The sequence below is a fragment of the Pistacia vera genome, unplaced genomic scaffold, assembly GCF_008641045.1.
Source record: "Pistacia vera cultivar Batoury unplaced genomic scaffold, PisVer_v2 Contig47, whole genome shotgun sequence".
NCBI lineage: Eukaryota > Viridiplantae > Streptophyta > Magnoliopsida > Sapindales > Anacardiaceae > Pistacia > Pistacia vera.
This window is the reverse complement of record NW_022196301.1, coordinates 529,570-556,602: the sequence shown is the minus strand read 5'-3', so window position 1 is coordinate 556,602 and position 27,033 is coordinate 529,570. Positions and strand designations below refer to the sequence as shown.

General features: G+C 34.1%; 1 pseudogene; it reads left to right on the top strand.

Annotated features, from left to right (window-relative positions):
* Positions 1-10,325: 10,325 nt before the first annotated feature.
* On the top strand, positions 10,326-17,042 carry LOC116145929 (annotated as a pseudogene).
* Positions 17,043-27,033: the final 9,991 nt, after the last annotated feature.

The window sequence follows — 27,033 nt, the reverse complement described above, 5'->3', positions numbered from 1 at the left end:
ATAACCCTAATGCCCTCACCTACTTTGCCATCAATCTGAACGACTAAACCCACCTTCCAACTCTGGCTTCATTTCCAACAACCCCCCACAGTCACACTCGTATTAAACTTGTTAGTAAATTAGGATAACAGATTTCTTAATTCAATCCCAAGATTATATTAACATGTCATTATTGCAATCATATTTTTATAAACGAACTGCAATAAAGAAATCACAACATAAATACCTCCTTCTTAAAAATCGCAAGCATATACCACAACCTTCTTCAATTCAATGAAGAGAGAAATTTTGAGCCTAAGAGAGTTAAGAGTGTTTTTCATCATTGAAAAAACTCTTATATACATGTGACAATTGCCTTCAAGGAAACTCCTGCAAGGTAAAATTGGGTGGGTCCCATCATGGGTGTTTCACTTATATCTAATATCTCTCACTCACACATGATAAGACTATTTCTCTTTGTACTTCTTCAAGGTTCATACTTTTGTAAATATGTCGTGTGATTATGCATACATCAAGAGCGCAGTAGTTATATATCTGTTAAGAGTATATAACTTCTTGAATTGTTAAACTTGGGTTGTATGTTGTATGCAATACCCTAAATTACTTATCATATTTTTTTTTGCTAATAATCTCATAACATATGTTGTATTCATAATTATGTTTTGTCCTTACATAAAAAAACAAAACATAATTGGTTGACCAATGAATACACATGATTGTAGTGTGATAATCAAAAAAATTGTAATCTTCCTCTTTCTCAATTCTTGCAACTTTCATTTAATTTGCTTTTTCAGAAATGTCCCAGCAGATTGAATTTATCGTAATCTTTGGCAACACTCTAATATAGCAATCATTAAATAAGGTTTTCAAAAAACAGAATATAGTAATAAGGGTACTCTATGAGATTTTATTCTTATAATCTCAGGGTCTCACAAATGTTAAAGTTGAGATTTTGACTTTCATTACCCTCTTGGTCAATAGTTTTGCACACGTGATATGAATCACATGCTACAATATTTCCTCTTTTTCCATAGAGTGCATGTCTCTTTTTTCTTGTAAATGCCGTACAAATTTTAGTTCAGACATGCCTAATGTCTAACTTGAGTTCACTTTACATATTTTTAATTCATCAGAACTTTAATCTAACAGTTAGACAGATAAAGTAATAAATTTGATAATTTATCACTTATGGTCATATTTCATTATGATATTATTTTTATTCTGTTTTAGACAACGTTAAATATTTTAAGCTTGGCTCTCTATTATCACCTAGATAATAAGCTTAAAATCATCTCATCTTCATTCCCACAAAGGAATGGAGGTGATTGCCTGTGTGAGAAGGTCAATCTTTTAACTATTCCATATGCTTTACAAAACACACACACACACACACTCCTTAGTATATGTTCCATAGTAAACGAAATTGAGCATTGACAATATTATTATTTAATATTAATAAGTTAATCATGAACATTTTTTGGAAAATCTCAAAGTATGAGTACCTTCAACATCTACGTAAGCCTAGAGATCTAACATGTCTATTAAATGCATCTCTTGGTATAGGCTTTGTAAATGGATCCGCAACCATGTCATGCGTAGATATGTACTTCATGTTCACCTCTTTTTGTGCCACCAAATCTTGCACAAAATTGTATTTGATATCTATGTGTTTTGTTTTACCATGATATTTGGGATCCTTAGTGTATGCTATTGCTGCTTGACTGTCACAGTTTACTCTCACTGGTTCAATAGCAACATTAATTATTCCCAGATAATTCATAAACCGTCTCAACTAAACGACTTCTTCCACTGCAGTTGAAAATGCTACAAACTCAGCCTCTATTGTAGATAAGGCTACACATGATTGTATCTTATTGCTGCAAGATATGACCTTGCCATTTAGTAAGAAAACTTATCTAGAAGTAGATTTCCTTTCATCTAAATCTTCTCCCCAATCAGCATTGGTGTAGCCTCTCAAGTGTAAATCATTTCCTTGATAAAATAATGAGTAATTAGTTGTTCCCTTTAGATATTTTAAGATTCTCTTCATTGCTTTCCAATGTGCTTGTCATGGGTTGGACTAATATCTGCTTACCAACCTAACAACGTAACAGATGTCGGGTCTTGTGCACATCATGGTGTACATGAGACTTCCAACAACGCTTGTATGAGGAACATTCTTCATTTGTTCCTTTTCTGGTGGAGTCTTTGGACATAATTTACGACTCAAAGTCTCGTCTAGAGATGGCAATGGGCTCGATATTTTCGGGTACCTGGCTTGGCCCAAAAATGTCGGGCGTTACCCGATGTTCACGAGTTTGGGCTTGGGCCGGAGCCTGATTTTAAGACCCAACCTTGGGTACGGGCCGGGCTTGGGTATGCCTTCAGGCGCGGCCCAGCCAGACAATTTTAATATTAATTTTCCTAAATTATCTTTATACTATATATTTAATTACAAGATTATCCTACATATATATACCCATTTTTCCCAAACCCTAATCTCATTCCATTTGATGAGTATTCAAAAATAAATTAATATTTAAAAACTATTTTTAGAATTAAAAAAAATTAAATTTATTAATATTTAAAAAATCAAATTATAAAAATGGGCGGGCTTGGGCCGGGCCTGAGGTTACAAAAAGCCCATCAGGCCAGGCTTGGGCTTTACCTATCATACCCGTGACAGGCCCAGGCCAGGCTTGGGCCTTTGTCATGAGGCCAGGCTTAGGCCTGGGCCAAGGGGTACCCAGTCCCGGCCCGGCCCATTGCCATTACTAGTCTCGTCTTTCATGATAGGGTTGTCTATGAGTTTACAATCTTGCATATGAAATTGTTCAAAAATTTTCTTAATGTATGGCTCTTGTGAAAGAGATACTAATTTTCTTGAGCGATCTCTTGAAATCTTGACTCCAAGGATATATGCAGCTTCACCCATATCTTGCATCTTAAAATGTGATGATAATCATCATTTGATTTCATTGACAAATCCCTTATCATTTCCAGCTATAAGTATATTATCGACATATAATGAAAATATAACAAATTTGTCATTGGATCTCTTTGTATACACACGGTGATCTTCATCAATCATTTTGAAATCATACGACATTATCGCATTATGAAATTGAATGTACCATTGTTTTGATGACTACTTAAGGCCATGAATTGACTTTGAAAGTCGACACACTTTATGTTTTTGACCTTCTCTAATAAAACCTATTGGTTGTTCCATATAGATCTCTTCTTGTAATTCTCCACTGAGAAAAGTAGTCTTTACATCCATTAGACGCAATTCAAGATCCATGTTAGTGACTATAGCTAGAATAAGTCGGATTGAGGTAAACCATACAACCGGCCAAAAAGTTTCTTCATAATCTATTCCTTCTTGTTGTGTACGCCCTTTCGCGACCAAGCAAACTTTGTATCTTTCAATACTGCCATAAGATTTACGCTTGATTTTGAGAACCCATTTGTTCCCAATGGCTTTGCGTCCTTTAGGTAAATCAACCAATTCCCATTGATTTCATAGACTTCATTTCTTCTTCCATTGCTTTCGTCCATTTTTCCTTAGAAATGCATTTGAGAGCCTTATTTACATTCATTGGCTTTTCTTCATCTTGTGGAGTAACTAGAAAAATTTCCTCTTCAATCTCAAATCGTCGACGTGGAACTTGTTTTCTGTTTGATCGATGTATTGGAGATTGATTGGTGTTACTCCCACTTGGACTAGCTATCATAGTCGAATCGTTAGTGGGGAACAGTGGAGGATCTGAAACTGATTCATCAACTTCCATATCGCTCCCACTATGATGTAGTATAACCAACTGGTTTTTAATAGAGTAATTGCCTTGGTCTTATATTTCATATAGTCTTGACCTATCTCGCCCTTCTTAGGAAAATCGGTTTATAAAACGTGACATCTCGTGATTCAAACTTAGTGATGTTACCACTTTCTTGGTCTCCTATGAAGACGTGTCTTTTGGAATGTTCTGAGTATCTTATGAAGATATATTTCTTCCCCCTTGGACCTAATTTTCCATATTTATGGGAAGGGTCATGAATATAGACAACACATTCCCATAGTTTTAGGAGACTCAAATCAAGTTTCCGATTTGTTCATAACTTATAGGTGTAGTGTTAGTGTATGCCCTAGAAACCAATCGTGTTATCGGTTTTAGGACATTATATCTTGTAAATGTATTATGAATAAAAGAAAGTGTTCTTATTTCACATGTTGATTTTCTGCTTCATTTATATTATATTATATTATATTTAATATTGCATGTGAAATGTCCGGATGACACAGATTTTTAGAAGATCAAATCATCAAAGAATTCCTTACACAAGTAATGTTAATTAGGCAATAACATTGCGTAGTAGGCATGTTGAATGTCTCAATTGAATATCATGTGATAGTATTAGTGTGGGTGATTATAAGAGGTATGTCACTAAGGCATTAGCCTGGATAAACGGATAGTGAACTGTTTATCGAATACGACCGATTATGATGAATCACATGGATATGGCCAATGATGCATCGTAGGATCGTGCTAGTGTACCACTGATCCTTAGACCTGAGACATCACGGTTGGATTCAACATATGATGCATATGGTTCATATGGTGTATAAGCACGAGACTAGTCATGTCTTGTGTAATAAGCCGGTAGGACAAATGATGGTCAAGATGGGATCCGTTAACTCAAAATAGTCCAATCTCGAGTTCCTAGACGAATGTCAATAAACATTGGAAAAGGGAAATATCTAGCTAGAGTATAATGAATGTTAGATGAAAAGTAGTTTCATGTTAACGAGTTCCATTGTATCGATTGACAATTTGATTAAAGATTAAGTTAAATATTTTGACATACCATGAACCATTCTTAATCAGGATTAGATAACAGAAGGATTTGACTACATGGTACGTACGATCAGAATAGGTTCATTGGAGTTTACACTTCATTATGGTTTAGGGGTTATGGAACATTGCTAGACGTCAACCATAATCATTGGGAGTTTCGATTATAAAGAATTATAACGAAACATATCAAAATCAGATATTGGGCCCACGGCTAAATCACAGTGAACCAAAATGGTTACACATAAAACTAAGCTCAAGGAGAGAAAGTAATACATATCATTAATCAGATTAATGATGTTCGGACATAAACGGTTGCATCCGAATTAATGTATTAGTGAGAAATGATTATCCATGGATAGCTAGCACTAACCAAGGGTAATAAGGATTTATTAAATATTATTATTGAATTGGATTCAATGATGGGGGCAAAAGTGCATTGGTTTTATTCTAAAGGGTTAGAATATTTAATAGAATTAAAATTTGGTCTAATTATGAATTAAACATAAAACCAAGGACTTGCCATAAATGTTTATTCTCAAGTTAATTTTAAATTATTTGAGGCCTTCCCAAAACAATTTAAAATTACACTTTGTGCCCGTGGTATATAAATTAAGTTTTATACCATTTTAATTCAATTGAATCAATTGAAACAAAAAGCAATCTCTCACTCTCTCGGCTCTCTCATCTTTGGCTTGGGTGGACTTCATTTTGAGTTTCTTCATTCTCTTTTGAAGAATCTAAACTTCAAGTTTCAACATCAAGCTTTTAATAGCAAAAGGAGTTGGTAATTTTCTATTATTTTCTTACATTAATATGTTAATGTTATGATGGTTTGTTTTCTACCTTATGTCCATCATCTTGATCATCATTTTCTCTCCATTTTCATGTCCAAAGTGCATGAATCCCAACATGTAGTTGTAACAAATTTGGAAGGTACTCGATTGAGTATGTATGTGGCGGTCAATAAGGCATCACCCCAAAAAGTGATTGGCAAATTTGTTTGTGCCATCATAGAGCTCACCGTTTCAAGTAGGGTTCTATTTCTTCTTTTGGCAACACAATTCTATTGCAGAGTTCTTGGAATAGTTGATTGACGTTCTATTCCCATTTCATTACAAAAATTTTAGAACTGATCAGATAGATATTCACGACCTCAATCGGTTCATAGAACTTTTATATTTTTATCTAATTGATTCTCAATTAAGTTTTTAAACTTCTTAAAGCATTTTAAAGCTTCAGATTTATGAGAGATAAAAAAGACGTAACCATATCGAGTGAAATTTTCTATAAATGTGAAGAAATAAATAGCCCCATGTCTAGTCTTCACATTCATTGGACCACATATGTCAGAATGAATTAATTGCAATAGAACTTTAGCTCTTATCGCTTTTCCAAATGGTTTTCTTGCTGTTTTTCTAACTAGGTAATGTTCACAAGTAGACAAGTCTACTTTTGTTAAGTTTTCTAACAAGCCTTCTCTTGCTAATATATTCATTCGTTGTTGGCCAATATGGTCAAGTGTGCATGTCATACATTCACATTATCATTATTGGAATATGTAATGAAGGAAAAACAAGCATAAATATAATTATAATCAATATCTAGTACAATAAAACCATTGGAAATATAACCGCAACCATAGTAATTTGTGTCAAAAAATAAATGGTCATCAATACTTGAAAAGTGTAAATTAAAACCTAATTTAATAAGTTCTAACACGGAAATCAAACTTTGACGAATATCGGATGCATATAATATGTCATGTAGGTATATGAATCGACCTCCATGCATGGTCAATTTGCGTGTGTCGATCCCTTTAACTTCCACTCTTGAATTGTTACCTACATATATCCACTTTGTTTCCTGTGGTATTCGTCGAAATTCCACGAAAGCACTCTTGTCTTTTGCTATATGGTCTATGGCTGTTGAATCTACAGTTGGCAAAGGATAAGATTTAGTTAGAAAACCAGAAATGGAAATGTTTATAGAAATTACTTGTGCAAACAAGTAATTTACCTTTTTCGGCTCGCTACAATTGCGAGCAAAATGTCTCTTGTTTCCACAGTTATAGCATTTTACCTTTGCTATGTTTTTCTGTCTGGTAGGATGTTTTCATTTTCTGTGTTTATAAAACTTTCTTTCCTTTCCTTGAGCCTTATCATTATTGCCTCTTCTTTGGGATCCACCTTGGAATTTACACTTAGATCCCTTCCCACCATGCAAACTGGAACCAATCATATACACATCAGTATTTGTCTTACTATCATTAAGATGATCTTCTTCCAATTCTAGATGTCGTGTGGCATCTTCTAAATTTTTTATGCCCTCGTTGTGGGTAAGGTGTATCTTCATATGTTCCCAATTTTGAGGCAATGATCTTATGATAGTTGGAACCTATTATTCATCAGTTAGGACATGATCTGCATCTATCAACTCACTAATCATGTTTAAAGTGCCTTAAATGTACTCTCATTGTATGTTCAAGCTTTTTCTTATATGTCTCAAACTTGATTGTAAGTGACTGAAGTTTGGTAATGGATGTACCTCCAAACTTTGTAGCAAGGGCAGACCACATTTCCTTTGCTAATTCATATTCTCGATACTTTTTCATGAGATCATTGTTTATGTTGCTCAACAAAGTGATGCGAGCAGTGAAATTTTTTTTCTTTTACATGTCATAAGTCGCACGGTCTCTTCTATGTTGAGTCGTGGCTCCTTCTTTAGGCTCTTCCATGGTTGTGGTAAGTTCTTCCAAGAAATATTGGATTTTTATGCTCCATATCTCATAATTTTCGCCGTTAAATTTTTCTCATTTATTAAGTTCGGCGACAATGTTCTTAGATGTAGATGCCATTTCTAAAAAAATATAAACATTGATTCAATGCTCGGAACATACATACATTCCCTTAATTAATTATATCAATAATAATAATTGTATATTAGATTTCGAATCAAGAGTTAACTATGTCAACAATCATCATCTAAAATTCTAATCTTTAACTATCATAGATATAATTAATTCTAAATCAACATAAATGTATATAAAAAATATATAAACATTCATATAAACCAATATAAGTTCACATAGAACAATAAAAAAAAAAAAAAATTCAATTTTTAATAAAAATGAGTAAATAAAACTAATTTCATTGCATAAATAGAATTCAACATGTATTGACATTAAATCAAACGTCCAAAAAATAAATAAATTAAAACTAAATGTAATGCCACTTCTCACGAACTGGGAAGGATCTAAGAAGCCTTATCCTAAGGCCATTATCTAACTTGTAAGTTATTCTAGGCAAATGAACAACTAATTTCTTGTGATGTCCTTTACGAGTTAAGACTCCAATAGATGCACCAGCCATCTTTCCGACACTCCAATCTATGTACTGCTTGATGTATTTGTTAACTAAACGTCTATAACCTTTATTAGCATCTTTAGGGTTTTGATCCTTTAGCTTGTTCCAAACCAGATCAAGGAGACCAACGAGACTAGGGTAATTAAGAGTATCTCTAAAGACATTGTATTTCATCTCATCTCTAATTAATTCCCCTTGCCAAACAATTTCCTGGATCTTTTCATTCATATGAATGAAATGATTCACTAGTTGCACCAACTCATCCTTTGTTTCTTTTTACATTAACGTGTGAGTTTGTAAAGTTCTAATCATGTTCATTATCCTTTCCTTCTAGGTGGGTGTTTTAGCAACCCTCACACGTAGACCTGGGCATTTGGGACTGGTCCCAAAAAACTGGTCCTAGGATCGGTCCTCACAAGGACCTATCCTAGGACGCATGTTCCTAAACCCGAACCAAGCCCATGGAGGAGGGACCGATCCCTAGATTGGGCCCCCCTCCAAGGCCCGGGCCTGGGACCAGTCCTAGGTCCGATCCCAAACCCCTTTGCTTTTTTTCAAAAAAAATCCCTTGGTAAATATCCAAAACCCCCTATAAATTTTGAAATTGACAAAAATATTAAAGGTCAAATTGATATTTTACAAAATAAAAAAAATGGCCCTTGGGGTGGAAATTTTTTTCCAGGCCCCTAAAAATTACATTAACCCCTTACATAATTTTATTTGGCCCCTTAAATATAAAAAAAGTTAGGGGTGGAAATAAATTTTCTAGGCCCATAGGACTAGTTTGGGCCCTGAAATTTCTCATGGGCCTGGGACTGGTCCAGGCCCATGAGTGACTGGTCCCAAATGGGACTCGGGCCCAGACCCGAACTCGAACTAGGACCTGGTTGGGACTAGTCCCTACCCTAGCATACTCACATGTCTATAACTTAACATTTTTTTTTATAACAAATATATAAAAAAAAAAAAAACTATTCCTTTACAAATAAAAGTAAACTATATTTGACAAATAATATATTTACACGTATTTATGACTCAAAAACTAAAATATACCCACAATTCACCAAGTATGCATTCTATTCGTTTAAAAAAGAAAAATGACACTATTAGAAACCTGCCATGCTCAGGAAGAGTACCACGCGTCGATAGTGCGCCGACTGCATCCACACGCGTTGGACCCTAAACTTATCCTAACTTCGGTCGATTTGACCCATTTGTCCTTTGATCGGATCAACTTGACCCAATTTGACTGACCGGGTCGAATACTCGCATCAGCTCGATCCGTTTGACTCTATTATGGATTGGGCTTGGGCTATATATATCATGAATTATTCAAGACTGATATATATATTGCTGGAGATTTAAAAAAAAAAAAAAACTTCATTCAACGTATAGGTATTTATCCCATGGTTTTAAATCTTAAACAAAACAGAAAAATGGAAATTCATTCAACATATATCACTTTGCCTTGAAACCTAAGTATTTGGACAGAAATGACATTAACCCCCGAACCGAAACCAACATCCTTTGACTCTACTTTAACCAAACCCATTAAATTACCCAGATCAGATCTCTCTTCTCTCATTCAACAATCCAATCTCAGGTCAATCCAATCTCTTCCTCTCTATTTCAATTTTTACATTCCGTTTTTAATTTCATGATATGATCTCGACTCTGTTAATGTTAACTTTCATTACTGTTTTTTCTTTAGCTTGTAATTGGTTCATTCAATTTTTATTAACGCCATCAAGAATCAATCCAGCTTTTTCGGAGGTTGTCTGGTTTCTTATGTGGTTTATATGCTTGAGTTTTTAATTTTTAGTTGTCACTGAGTCTATGAATTTTTTTTTAATTGTAACAGTAGCAATTGATTGAAAGCTATATCTTAACAATCAAACTCGAAAATAATTGAAATTGAGTTTAATTAACAATTCGAGTTTTGGGATATGGCTTTTAGATAGAATTGGGAGATGGTAGGGGTATTTTAGATCCAGAAAAGGTTGAGATATTACAGAAGTTTATTCATTGATAGCGCAAACAAGCTTCTTTACTTCCTAGGGAGCCTTCGTTCTCGGGCTGGTGTGAAGAACATGACCTACCACATATGCATCGTCAGCTTCAAAATTCTGAAGCAAGTGTAGAAGACTCTGATTTTGAATTGCCTTCGCTTCAGAGGGTGAGTTAGAAAAAAGGATGAGCTGAATGGCGGGAATCTATGGTTGATGATTCCGTACATGATAAAAGGAGTGTAGATGAAAAGTATTTGCCGTTGATATTGAAAATGGTTCTGTAAGGGAGATAAGCTTATCAAATATCGTGTTGTGGTCCCCAGTACGAGTGGTGATAATGGAACTTGCCACGACATTCTAGGAGCTATGTTTCTGCCGCTGATGGTTGAAGACATTGTTTTCATACTTATGTGGTCACTTTCAGCACATTTTTGACCTTGTAAGTTCATGCTTACTCAATCACGGACTATAGTGCATATGTTTTATTGTTGGAGCTTATTCCTTTTGCTTTTCGTTGGTTGATCCTTAGGTAGAAACAAAACTCTGTTGGAGATGATATGGGAAAGTTCCCAGCTCCTTATTGATGAATACTGTCCATTTTACAATGCAAGCTGTTTTATCAAAAGCAATCGTGGTTCGCTGGTCTCATGGTTTCACCTTCTGTTGCTATGTCATGGAGGATTACCTTTTCAGAGGTAACCTCAACAAATTTCTATCCTTCTTTCCTTGTTCATTGTTGTTTTACTTTTTTTAGATCACGCCAATGCACTAGCATTTTTTCTTATGGCTTTGGTATATTGTTGCCAACTAATCTGTGCTTATTTTTATTGTAATACTAAGCAGAGAGAGGAATGGTTGGAGGTCGATGCTCCTTGACATTAATTTTCATTTTTTTTTTTTTTTATGTGGGTACTGCTATGTTGTTTTTGTCTATCAGATTTTCTTTAGCAACACTATTTTGAAAATGTCGACCTTGCCTAGTACTGATTGTAGAGGGGAAAGTAACATTCACTGTACAAATGTGAATTCAAATAAGATTTTATGAGGTGATAATAGAAAGAATGAATCATCAATGCTTTTGAAATATAAGTGCTGAGACAAAGTGTTCCAAATCACATTTGTGTCACCGTTGCATACATGGTGATATAACATTCAAAATATTTGCTTGATTTTTTTATTTTTTTTTATTTTCTTATCTATTAAAGTATTTGGTATCCTCTTGATCTAATGCTTATCATTTAAACTTGTTGTGTACACATCTCCTTTAAACCAACCTCTAGTGTTTGTGGAAGCTATTCTCTTTCCTTCCATGCTTCTACGGTGATTCTTTATTACTTATTAACTTTTCTATCAGCTAATGCTACGATGGACTTTGCCTTTAACAGTTGTACCAACGCCTAGCAACAGCACTGATGGTTTAACTTGAGCAATGCATCCTGTTTTCTCTGGTTACTTTTGCCACAATGGTCGGTTGTATTTCTCTGTCAATAGTTTTGAATTCCTTTTCATGCCATGCTGAATGTTTACTGACTTCAAATCTTTGTTTTGTTTATAGTGTAAATCTGCTGCTCCTATATTCTCATTTTATTTGCTTTCGCATTCAGGTAAATGTGTAATCATCCATTTTTGCCAATCTCACAATTTTACGTTAACATAATAATATCTCACGTGAATGTAGTGTTGTCTTTTATGAGTATTTTATTAATACATACATACGAAACTTATGAGTGTGTTTTTATGTATGCCCTGGATTATGTGTTTGGCCTATAATCTTTGCATGTGCCCTTGCTGTGTATGCCGTATGTGTGTGACACATGTATTATATATGCTATCAATATCATTGTGCTCATGTGTCAGAAAGTTATGATACTCCCTTATTCATCTCATTTCTATCGTGCTGACATGGAGGACTGTAAAGATGAAGGGTTAGGTTGGCACTATTGCGGAAAAGGAAGTATGGAATAAAAATGAGTTTGAAGAGATTGAGAACAGCATTAGTTTAGTCTGCATGACTTAATTAATTGAAGTTGGTTTGGTGGGTTAATGAGTTCTTTTGACTCTTATGGACGAACATTTTTGCTTTTGAGGATAGAAGAGAGGAAGATATTATCATTTTGGGACAGAGTATTCTTTCACTTCCTATGGGGTTGGTCCTAAAGATTCCAGGTAATATTTTCTTTATTCATCTTAATGAGGAAGTGTTTTGTATATCGGTTTGAATAGCTTTCTACCCAATCATGGTCTTTGTGCTAATGAGTAGACATTTGATCCACTTATACCCTTCTTTTATTATATAATTTAAAGTCTTGTATATTAGAAAATATAATTGGGGAGGGGGGAGGAAGTTATGAATAATTATTTACTGGCATCCCAAAGTCTTTTTAGAGCTACCTTAGAAATTAGAATTAAATGTTTGTGCTTTTAAAAAATAATGTTCCGTTGCGGATCATACATTTTTTGCTCAATATCCTCATTTGTTGGCACTTAACTTTATAAATGATATCCCCTTTTTTTAACTATATTACTAGCTATCAAAAGAAAAATATCTCCTTCATTCCCTTGCTTTCTGATGAGCTGCAATTTGTGTGTACAAGGGAAGTCCAGAGAGCAAGTAGGGATTATAGCATTGTAACAAAGCAGATCCGGCTGAGTGAGGTGTTTAAAAATTAGTTTTTGAGTGGACAGATGGCAGCAATAGGTGGATTAGGGAGAGATTTTGTTGATAGAAACGAGATAAAAGGGAGGTAAAAGGAGGAGGGTATCTGGAAAATTGGAAGGAAAACACGGAGGATGCTGACCCTCGGAAGTTCAGCCGTTTTCTTAATCTTTTCTGTCTGTGTTTGTTATTTTCTTTCATGTTTGATTGAGGTTGTCTAATTCCTTCTGGTATAAGCTTTTATATCCTCTTCTTTTGTTAATATATATATATATAGATAGGTTCTTCAGTTCTGGTGTTTCCCGTTGTTAGCCTTATATTCTGATTTTTATTGCTTAAAGTGTTTGATCTCTGCTTTATCTGAATTGATTGAGGAGTGGGTTCCAACACTTTCCCTCAGAACTGGTGTTTTGCACATTAACCATCATATAGATGTTACAGGGATGTGTTTGGAGCATGATGGTTATTGTTAAACCTTTGCCTTGTTTCATTCCTCTTGGTTGCCTACTCTAATAGAGATTTGTGTTCTGGGAATGCCTAATCTGGTTATGAAGTACAAAATGTGTGAGAATAAGGCTGCTTTGTTTTATAAATTTGACTGCAAAGGTGTACAAAATTATATGCTTTTTCCCCGAACTTTTGATATTTAATGCAAAATATTATGACACAGAATTCTCTGCCATCTTTCATTTTACCTTTTGTAGGCTGGAGTCTCCGAGCTTTAAACTTTTAGGTATCACAGTGGTTATCTCTGTTGGAATCTTATTAACAGGTATGCAGTGTAATCATTTTCTTTCTTTCACGTTGTGTAATATCAGGATTTGAATAACATTTATTTTCTTCCTTATTTTGTTTAAATCTCTCAGTTGCAACAAAATATCTGAAACTGGGTAAAGTGAAAACGAATAGCCTTTGAGGCATAGAATGTTTGTAATGAATGACTACAAATAATATTTATATAGTTATATATGCTTATTTCATGAGATGCAGAGTTGGGAGATTACAATAGTAGGGAAACTAGGAATTCCACTTACCAAAAAAAAAAAAAAAAAACTAGGACTTTCTGTTACTTTTCTGCGAATTGCTTGAGTGATAAAAGTATCCAGATCCCTCCAACTTTAGAAATCTATGTGTCTATTTATGTGGGATTTACAATTGATAAAGTGGGCTTGGGTAGAACTCACTCCCAAAAGCTAGCTCAAAGGAGGAGGGAGCCCAATCACTTATATACACCATAACAACTCACTATTGGGACGATGTGGGACAAATTCAACTTCTAACAACAATTAAATGACATGACACCATTTTTTATATGAAACTATGAATTTTATATTAATGAAAAAAGGGTGAGGAGATGCAGCAATCAGATGTCTACCAAGTATCAAAAATACCATGGGAGGCAAAATGTTTCTATAAACTACAGTAATTGTTCCTTCCCAGAACAAAAATGTCCGCAATTTATACAAAATCAACTGAAAACTCCTTAATTGAGACGAATGAAGAAAAAAATTCCTAAAATTTCTAAGCAACCAAAGGCCAAAAGGAAGCGGAAAGGCAATAATCTTTCACAAATGACTTGGCTTTTAGGTTTGATGAGTTTGATCATCTGTGATTGTATTACTTTACAATTATGTATTGATGGAAGTTCCTAGCTTTTCCTGTGACCTCCACCATCATTACTATTATTGGCCGTGAACACACCCCACCCCTCCTCTCTTTTTTTTCGAGGTGTGGGCATTGGGAGGGTCCTTGCTAAAATTTATTGCAGTTCTCAAGCATTATAATGCCCCCAATAAAAAACTGAGTGTTCTGATATGCTCTTTTTTATCACTTCAAACACTAGTTGCAAAGGAGACGGACTTTGAGTTTTGGGGTTTTATTTTTGTTATGCTTGCTGCTGTGATGTCTGGGTTTCGCTGGTGCATGACTCAAATTCTTCTACAGGTATTGTTTAGTTGTTTCCTCAATTTTCATTATCTAATGAGTTTATATAATCTGAGGCATAACTCCAATACTTTTGATTCCATAGTTATACAATCTGACTTCAATTTACTGTTTTTCTGTTGGCGGTGCATGGTGAAATGGAAATGTACATACAGAAAGAAGCTTATGGTAGGTGCTATTTCTCACTATTCCATTTGATTTGAAGTTTTAGCTGATATTTCTTGTGATTAGATTTGCATGTAGTGCTTTAATTGACTGCACATGTACACAATAATATTTATCATGTTTCTTTCGTAAATATTTTGTCACAATTGTATGCTTAACTGAAGAATTTGTTTCTAAATTGTTCTACTTTCAGGTCTTAAAAATCCACTTACCTTGATGAGCTACTTGACTCCTGTGATGGCAGTGGTGACTGCTCTTCTTTCCCTTTTTTTGGATCCATGGCATGAATTCAGAGAGAACAATTACTTCAATAACTCGTGGCATGTCACTAGAAGTTGCTTGCTGATGCTTTTTGGTGGAACTTTAGCCTTTTTCATGGTATGAATTTCAGTTAAACCTTCTATTTTTCTTGCATGAAAGGGGTGTGGGAAAGTTTTACATAGTAGTTGGCAAATATTGGATGCTTTTCATGTTCTGTCTGATAAGCTTTTATGCTAAACACATTTCTTTTTATCTGACTCTCATGGGTGCCCAAGGAGTTAAGCTATTAACTCTTGTTTCAGGTATTGACAGAATATGTACTTGTCTCAGTAACAAGTGCTGTCACGGTAACAATAGCAGGTGTTGTTAAGGAATCTGTAACAATATTGGTAAAGCTCTTCTCTAAACCTCTATTCTTACAAATTATTTGTGCAGAATGTTGGCCTTTGTCTATGCTGTATCGTTTGTCTGGTTATCAGTCAATCTGAAAATGTTTGCATAGATGCATTGTAAAGATTTTCCTCTTTAGTTTCATGTTATCTTTGTGTTAATGGTTGCAAAGTATCAAGTTTTCATTAAAAAAATACTTCTGCTGACTTCAATTTGGAAACGTGTAGGTTGCAGTTTTCTACTTCCATGACAAGTTTACTTGGTTAAAGGGCATTGGTCTCTTTACAATCATGGTTGGTGTCAGTTTGTTCAACTGGTTCAAGTAAGTCCGTAATATAGTTTTGAACTAGAATTATATGCTTCTATGCTTTTTCTTATGGCAACGTGAATTGATATTTTATCAGCTCTCTATTTAGTTCTTTTTCATTTTTGGTATCGATATTTTTCTTGATAAGCCTAAATTGGTAGAATTTTAAAGTTCACTTCATGGTTTTTGAGCTTATAGATAATAAAATGTGTGAATTATATATTTAGTTGTGGAAGGTACAAAATGGAAAATTTTGATTTTTTACCTACATAAGCTTGGCAACTTATTGCTATATTTTGCTTTCCAGTCAAGTTTTCCTAATATTTTTCTAATTATTTATTTTTGTTGATGCTATCCTCTTTCAGATACCAGAAGCTAAAGAAGGGTCATGCAAGTGAAGATGACATTTTGAGTTCACCCACAGCAAACGTTTCTGCAAAATATGTTATCCTAGAGGAGGTTGACGATCTAGATGAGGGCACTTGACTGTTCAGTTATTGCATCACATGAATTTTATAAATTTTATGTAAGTATTTTGTTGAACGTCCTCAACTCAAAATGTTTATAATATCTATGCAGTTTGAGGGCATTTCTTCTTTCAACTTTGTATTTCCTGTATGATTTATGTTAATAGTAGTATTTAATTTGGTTTTTATCACTCAATGTTTCCAAAAGTGTGTTATTAACTACTGGTATATTGTTGATTTCAGGTTGGTGTTATGAAGAAAAACTTGTTGCAGGTGTCAATGCTAAATTGGTCTATATATGCAGTATTTAGGGTGGCAAAGCTTTGCCTTCATTTTTATTGCTCCTCAAGCAGGCCAGTGGCGGAAACAAGAAAAGTGCGCATACAATATTTGGGGTTGAGGCCAATCCGCATTCGCGAGAGAAACCCAATTCTAACAGGAGGTTCCCTCCAAACTTTTCGTAGTGAAAATTTTGTCTCCTGTGTAAGATACATGCTTCAAAATGGTCAGTTTGAAATCATTTTATTGTCACTTACTAGTTTTTGAGTTGTTTAGACATTGAGGATGTAAGTGGCAACCACAAACCGTAATAGATTTTGGGTGTTCCGTTTCTGTTTTTTCAGTGTCATATATCACCTTTTGCTTTTCCAAAATTTCTATTGATCATTGCCTGTACAACTCCATCGTATATTTAATGTCATTGGACCTTTAGAAATAGGGAAGTCGCAAGCGTCTAAGTGATTTCAGAAAGAATTAAGATTTGGAATACGGATAAGAAAAGGAAACAAACGTGTATTTTAGTTATTTAAAGTAGTATTTTGAAAATATTATTGTTAGGTAAAGTTGGGTGGTTATTACAAGTAGTTGGGTAATTATTACGAGGTAGAATTTAAAAATTAAAGGTAGTTGAATAATTTGGAGTAGTATTTTGAGAATAGGGAAACAAATATACATTTTGATTTGGAATATGAATAGGATGTTTAAACAAACGTACCAGGTTGTGTTTGTTTTCCTATTCTACTCAAAATACATATTTGATTCTCTATTATCAAAATTTTATCCAATTCTATTCAATTATTTTTAAATCTTCTAGGTTTGTTAATTTAATTAAACACTCATTACAATAAAACTTTTAAAACTAACAAAAACACCCTCACCCACCTATTAAATGCCGACAGTCAGTCATTGTTTTAAAAGCCGGATCGGAGGGCAACTTGCTCTGTTGCCTGGGTCACGGTTCAACCGGTTGGACCGGTGACGTTATCACACATCATGATGATGTCAGCATATATTTAAAAAAAACCTTTTTTTTTTTTAGATTTTTATTTTTTAATAAAACAATAACAATTTAATTACTGTTCAACATGATTCAAAGTTCAAATTTAACAACAATCCCAATATAATTTAAGTATTTAACAACAATCCAAAGTCCAAATCTAAACATGATGTTGTATATGACAAAATACATAATAAGTAAGAATATAATTCCCAGATCAGAAGCCACTGAACATAAAGGTAATCAAATTATAATTCGATGATGAAATTTCTGAATCAAGGTTAGAGAATATAACCAAAATATGGCAGGGACAACATTCCAAAATCAAATATACTCGTAAGGTGGGATTTACAATAGAAAGAATAATGATTTCATTCAATAAAATGTATGAACAATTAAAGTACAACACTTCAGCATACACACGGGATTGGGAAAATCATGTTGACAAAAATTGTTGGTTTACAGTTTACACACTAAATTTTATCTACACCTTTGCCGTGAAAAACTAGGGGATCCTGTTGGTTTGCATCTCTGTAATTTCTATTGGGAGAATCCATTGCTCCGTAGGGTCTGCTTGAAGCATCCATTGAACCTTGGAAGGACGCGTATGAGGTTTTAGCTGATTCTAGCAAAGAGTCCATCAGAATCGACACCACGAAGCATGCATCCAATAACTAGAATACACAAACCTCAACTACTTAATCTGGAAACCATAAATCATTAGAAAAAACGATATGAACATGGTCAAGGCTCGAATGAACACAAAAACCAGATCTTGATCACAAAAATCACAGCTTTCTGACCAGACCAAGCACTGATCCAAAGCAACAACGTAAACCCAGATACATAAAGCAAGATCACAAGGTAAAAGAGTGAGAACCCATCAAGAAAACTAAAAAAAAGGGTACCCGATTTCAAGGATCAAAACTGTAAGAGCCTTGCCTTTTCAATTTATTTGCTTTTCCAGTGAAAAAGAGAGCTCTTTGATAGCTGAATTGTATATAGGTTTCAGTAGAATAAAGTATCATCCAGTCAATACAGAATTGACAAAATTGCTCATCCACAAATTATATGGCTGATTCACACCACTTTTCTACTAATTTGAAACATAATCTTTCCTAAGATCTAATAGGACACGTGAATTCAAAAAATACATGCACATACACATTGCTCCAGATAAAGTTTGCAATGAAATCATTATTGAAGCTGGATCAAGGAATGGCGTGTTTATTACCTAGATCGAGGAATGGAGCTGTCGTCAACGAATTGAGTTGTTGCCGTTGATTTCTAGCCAGGAACGGAGCTGTTGTTGTCGATTTTCGGCGAGGGAGGAAGACGTCGTCGATTTCTAGAGAGGGAGTTCAGTTGTGACTTGCGATTTGGTGAATGCCGAATGGTTGTGATTTCAGACTTAAGGAGTGGAGTTGATTGCGATTTGAGTGGGATTTCAGAGAGAAATTTTCAAAGAGAAGTTGAGAAATCTAAGAAATTTTAGTAGAGAAACTAAGAAAGAGAAGAAGCTGAGAAACAGAGAATGGAAATCAATGGAATGGGCTACGATAGTGCGATTGCGTAGTGTTAGGGGTTTTTGAAATCAGACCGGTTTATCTGCCGGTCCGGTTGGACTGGCAGTTCATTGACTTTATCTGGGTTTTGACCGGGTTAAAGCGGTTTAATGCATAACGACGGTTTTAATGTTGACTCGAACTGGACACGTGACCGGTTCCTGGTCCAGTCCAGTTTTTAAAACAGTCTAGTTAGTCACCACCGTCGGAGGGTGGTCGAAAGTCACCGTAATGGTGCACGATCGACTGGATCCCCAGCTTGATCCCAACTTTACAATGGATAGGGTTGCCTAATTTTTGGGGACAAGTATTCTAATCTTCGGCTTGCCCTGCATCGTTGCCATCCTTAAGTATGATACTGTATTGGATAATACTTAATAATAAAATTATATCAAATATAATATGATGCTTGATACGATATTGTATTATATTTACCTTTTGCAATTAAACTTTAATTTACATAGTGAAATTCGCCTTTGTTCTGGTAATTCCTCACGGTCCAGGACCTTCTAGGTTTATGATAAACTTGAATTAGGTTTATAAGTTTTCGTTGTACTAAGTCACAATTTTATGACAATAGTAGAGAGAGTATATGTATAGTTGGAACCACTTCTATAAATGCATTAGAATTTGAACAAAAACATACTATGATGTAATATAAAGAACATTNCTTCTCAAGCTGCTTGCTGCCAACTTGTGTTTTGTGAAGAGAGTTTGCAGGGCTACAGAGAAGGGATTTCAATTGCTGTTAATTATTGTCCTAATTTGTAAAGGGCATAAATATTATATAAATATAACAAATATATGTGATTATGAGTAAATTAATTGAGATTCCTGGTGATTATTGGTTGTGGGTTATTTATATGGCTCAGAGAAATAGAAGGGTTAAGCTAATTTCCCTTTTGCTTAAAGAGAAATTAATCCCTTCACAAGAATCTTAATTTCTCTATTTCTACGTCTGGTTTTCGGCTTTTTAATTATGGATGAGGATTTATGATAGGATAAGTATAATAACTTAAATTGTTAGTACAAATAAATAATCGTTCATTCACGATTATAAAAGGGATATGATAAGTGTAAATAACTTTTTCCACCAAAGGTTTGCCTTAATGACACTTTCCCACCCAAAAGTTTCAAAATATTACTTTCCCATCCAAAGTTTATATTCCGTTAATACCCAAAATATGTTTCACTTTCTTAGCCAACGTTCACTGAGTTACCAAGAGTCAAGGTAAGAGAGATTTTGTAGAGTGGAGGCCAGTTGATAGAATAGTGACAATCGATTGAACATTCACCATTAGAAATCAGTTAAGAACAAGAAACCTTAGTTTTGCGGTGGTTGGCAATTGACGAGAAATCAAGTGTTGGAGTGAGAGCATTTTTGTAGAGAGAAGACTGGAGGTTCAAATGGTGGTGATGGAGAGGATTTTTGCCTCCGAAATTAAATGTGGATAGTAATGAAATATTAACTTTGGGTGATAAAGTGGTATTTTGAAACTTTTTTGGTGGAAAAAGGTCATTAAGGCAAACCTTGGGTAGGAAAAGTCGTTTATTCTATTAATAAATTATCTGAAAAATGGAGTTAAAAAATTTAATATACTTTTCAAAGCTATACCATATTAACCATCGCATTGTAGTTTCCTTAAAATGCCTTCGTATATAAACCAACCTATCACTTACTTCACTTGCATTTTCAAACTTTGAGAAGCTTATTCTGTGTGATTTTTTTCGACACTTATATTTTATTTTTTTTCTTCATTTTCATCCAAGTAGTGATTAAGATTTGAAATTTGTTGTTATCAATTCATAATGAGCACAAGCATTGAAATATTAATGGTTTAGGGGAATTAATGAATTGATATTAAAATAATTATTCATATTTAACTCTTCTTCAAAATTGTATATTGAAATGTAAATGGATTCCTACATAAATATAAGTCAATAATTTTAAAATGAGCAAACGACATATTCCCACCCAAAGATTAGCGAAATGACAAGGTTCCACCCTTAGTTTCATTTATTCTAGATTTCCAATCTTAAAGTAACATAAAATTGTTTAAAGAAACAGTTAAAGGTTAAAATTTTCATTCTAAAATCCCTATGATTTCCAACCCATTACACTGCCAGCACCGCCGCTAACTGTTCAATAGGCTCCTCGCTAGTTCTGACCATTCAATAGGCTCCTCACTGGTTCTGACCATCAAAATCGACAAGATTTAACTCCCCATCATCGTTTTCTGCCCGTGACCTCTCTCTACGCCGCAAGTCAGTCACGTTTTACAATCCCACTTCTCAATTGGGCATTCATGTGACTGCTTTTGGGTTGTTCTTTACTTTTGGTTTGCTTTGATTTGATTTTTGGAGTTGTTTGAGAGTGATATTACAGAGTTTTTGTTTTGAGTGTATTTCGGGGGGCTGTTCATTGTGGACTTTCTTTGAACAATCGACTTGCTAACCTTCAAAGTTGTAGATGGAAGCACCAGTGACCGAAAATCAATCACGTAGATACATACACAACAAAACTACTTCCACAATCAAAATCCAATCCGAAAAGCCATCAAAAACTCAAAAATCTCAACCCCAAGTCTTCAAAATGGTGAAACCCTAAATGGTGGGGGGCGGCAGCTAGCAGGCAATTGGTGTCAGGAAGGATATAGGTTTTGGAGGTGGGAGGCCGATGAGATGATTGGTGCTTGCGGGAGGGATTTTTTATGCTGGAAGCAATCAGAAAAGGGCAAAAATCACGCAATTAGGTGGTGGTGGCAATGGTTGGTACGAAAAAGAAGAAAATGAAAGGGCAATTTGGTAATAGCATGTGTTAGAATTCTACAGTTACTTTAAGGGTGAGAATTTGTATTAAATGAAACTAGGGGTGGAAACTTGCTCTTTCACTAATCTTTGGGTGGGAACATGTCGTTTATTCGTTTAAAATGAATATTTTCTAAGTGGGGTACCCAGCTCGATCGCCTTCTAATTGTAATTAATTTGTTTCAATAATAAGATATAAGCTTAAAAAATATTTATAAAATCCGTAAAATAAAAGTTAAAGTATGTTGTGGTCCTTTACTTTTTTGCATTGAATTTTATTCAATGAATTGAAGTTCCATTTATATCCTAAAATTTTGTTTATTTTAACAATTAATTATCGTTCCCTGATGTATATATTCATTTTGAAGAAAGGGAGTATGATAGGGATTATTTACCCTTTCATCTTTAAGGTTTGGAGTAGATTGTATTATAAGATACATACAATTTGGTTCAGTCAGGTGAGACTTTTCAATAAAAAGTCTTCAACACCCCTATTGTCTTATTCACATATTATTATAAACAAATAAAATATAAAAAAATAGTAAAAAGTTAGGCTGTGTTTGTTTTATTATTTTAAGTAGTATTTTTGAAAAAGTGAAGTCGGGATGTTATTACAAGGTATGATTTAAAAATTATCAAAAAACACCTCTTAGGTTTGTTAATTTACTAAACACCCTCTTATAATTAAAAGTTTATAAATTAACAAAAACACCCCACCGATCCACTCTGCCCTAATGACGCATGATCGGCTGGATCTAGTCAGTCATGCATCGATATGACCTTTTCCGGCCAGATCCACTGCTAGATCGGTGTACTACCGACCAGATCCAATCGATAGTGCGCCATTACACCAGATTCCGATCACCTTCTGACGGTAGTGGCTGGAATCTAGCAAATGTGGGTGGATGGGATTGTTTTTGTTAGTTTATAAACTTTTTTATTGGGGTTATTTAGTTAAATTAACATATCTAAGGGGTTTAAAATAGTTCAATAGAATAGAATGGATAACAGATGTTTTAAATTTTTTTATGTTTATAAACACAAAAAAACCATGAAAGCCAAAGCCCAAGTGGACTATTTTTTTATATTTTATTCATTTCTAATGACATGTGAAAAAAAAATTAGGGATCTAAATAGTTTGTATCCCATAATACTAAGGGTACGTTTGGTTCAAGGAATATTGTATTACTAGAAAATTAGATTACTAAAGAATCTTTAAAGAAACGTGTTTGGTTGGTTGGAATAAATTGGTGGGTATGTTATAACAATATGTTTGATTGGGAAGATAAATGAGTGGGAATGTTATTTAGATTACTAAATTGCCCTCTTTTTTCAATAATAACATAATATTATTATCATTATTATTTTATACTATTATTTTTTAAATTATTTCTTTTAACCCCTTATATTTAAAATTTTACTAAAACACCCAAGCCATATAAAACTTTAATTTATACCAAAATCACCCCCACCCACCCCAAGCCATTGTTGGCAGCCAGCCACCACCACCGACAGTCGCCGTAGTGGCACACGACCGACCGAATCTGGCTAGTTGTGCGCCGGTAAGGCCTAAAGATCCATGGCCAAAAACAGCTAGATCTAGCTGTGAATATGACCGTGAAACGGCGGCCATTTCACGACCAAAGATCTGGCCTTTTCACAGCCAGATCTATGGTATTTCAAGGCCACATCTTTGGCTGTGAAACGTTCAGATCTAGTCGATTCTGGCACATGACCGACAACGGTCTTTCGCCGATATGACGACTTTCCCCAGCAGTGGTGGCTAGCGGCCGACGATGGTCTTGGGTGGCTGGGGGTATTTTATTAACTTTTAAACCTTTTTGTGGCTGGAGTGTTTTAACTAAATTCTCAAATGTAGGAGGTCTAGGTATTGTTATTTGGTAGACATATAAGGGCAAATGTGTTCGAAATGATAAAAGATTAAGGGCAAAATAGGGTCAAAAAATTAAGATTACCTCGGTAATCTTATATTAACACTCATTCGGAAGGTAATCTGATTACCCCCAATATTACCAACAGTAAATACTATTTGCAATAAAAGATTACGTAATATTTTATTACTTGACAATCAAACAAGGGAATCTTAAAAATTAAACAAAGATTACATGATTAATCTTATATCACCCTGAATCAAATGCAACCTAAGGTAAATCGATATGCTTCAAACATTAAGGATGAAACTGTAAGTAAACCGAAGATGGTATTGGAAGTAATAAAAATTAATAGGACATGGTGGAAAGCCTGCTGCTGTCTCTCACGTGCTAGGCGTGAAACATTGTGATGATTTCATTTCATTTCATTTGATGACTAACTTTTCTTTTCCAAAAAAAAAAGAAAAAAAAAAATCAATTTTCCTTTTCTAAAGTAAAGATAAAGTCTAAAGCAAAGGTGTTAAAAAAATAGACCTGAAAATGTGAGCAACCAACGTAACTCAAGAAACTAAAGCTAACAAATTGGTCAACATTTATGTTTCTTTGTTAGCCCATTTGATGCATAAAGTTGTATATGTGTATATGCAACTACCATTCTTCCACCTTATATTATTTGCCTACAATTGCATATTCTTCATGCATTTTCCTTCTTTTTGATTGTAAAAGGCTTTAATTATTAGGTAATTCTACACCTATAAAAAGTTATATATCTTAATTCATGTGACAGAGTGATTTAACAAATTATTATCTCATCATATTCAAAGATGTTCATATTTAATTTATAATAATCTTTAAGTTTTTCAAAAATTAATAAAATATATATTAATTAATATTTAGTCTAGAATATTATACTTAACACATTTACAATTAAACGAAATGAGTTTTCCTATTAAAGTGTATGTGTAAAGTTTTACTAATTATTAAGCTAACTGAGTTCTCTATCACATAGAATAGTTCACACTTCACTCTTAATTATTGAAGAATGATAGTTGATAAAAATTTGGCTAAATTTTCTTATTATAGTTTAATTTTATATATATATATATATATAATGTACAATTTTCTCTTAAACTTATTTCATAGCAAATAAAACTTTATGTATTATTCCAATTTTTTATCAACAATTCATCATTTTCAACTATCATTCATCAATAATCAATTTTAGTCATACAGTGCTATTTTTCATCATACATCAATAATCAATTGTTAAATGTTTAAAAAAAATATATTAAATAAATTAAAAATACTTGAAATTTTAATATATTTTAACCTTATAATTCTTTAATTATCAAAATACGAAGAGAGAAAGAACCAGATGAAAATAGGTTAAAAAAATAAAAAATGGTTAGGATTGTTAAGGCAGTGTTTGTTTTATTACTTGGAGTAATATTTATGAAAAAGTAGAGTTGGCTTGTTATTATAAAGTAGGATTTGAAAATTAACAAAAACACCCCATAGGTTTGTTAATTTAGCTAAACACCCAAATAATAAAAAGTTTATAAATTGACAAAAACACCCCCATCTACCTACATTTGCCAGATTCCAGCCACCATCGCCAGAAGGAGGCTGAAATCTACCGTAATGACATATTATCAACTGGATCTGGCCGTTGACAACCAAATCTGGCCACATTTAGCCATCAACAATAGCTAAAGATATGACCGTTGTTGATGACCTGATGTGGCTAGAAAAGGCCCACTACCGGCTAGATCCAGCCAGTAGTGTGCCATTATCCCAAATTCCGGTCACCTTCCGGCAGTGGTGGCTGGAATTTGGCAAATATGGGTGAATGACAATGTTTTTGTCAATTTATGAACTTTTTTGGTTGGGTGTGTTTAGTTAAATTAACAAACCTATGGGGGTTTAAATATAGTTGAATATAATAGTATTAGATTTTGAGAATAGAGAAACAAATATGCATTTTGGGTCGGATAGGAATAGGATAGGGCAAAAAGAGAATTTCTCTTTAATTAACCCTTTTTTGGTCTCCTTTTCCCCTGTTAATGAAAGAATTTTGTTTTAATTTTTTTTCATTATCTTATCCAGTCCAATGAAATAATTACTTTTCTATTCAACTCAAAATCCAATTCTATTTTATTCAACTTAAAACATTTAACAATTACTTTTCTCAATAAAAGTTTATACATTAACAAAAATCACCTCACCCATCCCAAGCCACTATCATCCACCCACAGCCATCGCCGCTGCCACCACCGCTGGATGCTGGTGTCGTAATGATGCACGACCAATTAGATCTGGCCGGTCGTGCGTCGATCTATCCGTTTTTGACTAAATCCACCATGGATCTGGTATTCGGCCGTAGATCTGGCCAGAAAAGGCCAAATCCGCGCACGACCGGCCAAATTTAGCCATTCTAGCGACTTTCGGCCACTGTCCGGCGGTGGCCGGCTACTGAAAATAGTTGGGTGAGTGAGGGTGTTTTTGTTAATTTATAAACTTTTTTTGAGGAGGGAGGAGGGGGGGGGGGTTGTTTAGTTAAATTAACAAGTGTAGGGGGTTAAAAAAAATCTAAATATTTTCTAAAACACATTGTCAAAATCCTATCCTATTTTATTAAATAGTATTCTATTATAGAATACTATTCTAAAAAGTAAAACAAACGCACCACTTCTTGGCTTGGGTACCGTTATAAAATTTGTATAGTAAATATTGACTGTCTTGACATTTTATGAGATAGGGGCTAATTTACTAATAATTATAAACTTTTTTTTTCTTTCAAAAAACCAGTGGAGGCAGCTACCCCACAGGTCCCTTCTTGTATCAAAAAAAATTTCGTTAGGATTGTTTTAAGATTTTTCATTGACAAGGGAAAGGGCAAAAAGAAGGATTAACTTAAGAGAAATAGTAAAAAAATTACTTTTTTGTTTGGGTACCTTTCTAATATTTGCATATTAAATATGGATTATTTTAATATTTTATGAGTAAGCTAATTTGAAATTAATTATAATTTCTTTCAAAAAACCAATGCGAGCAGCTACACCACATGTTCCT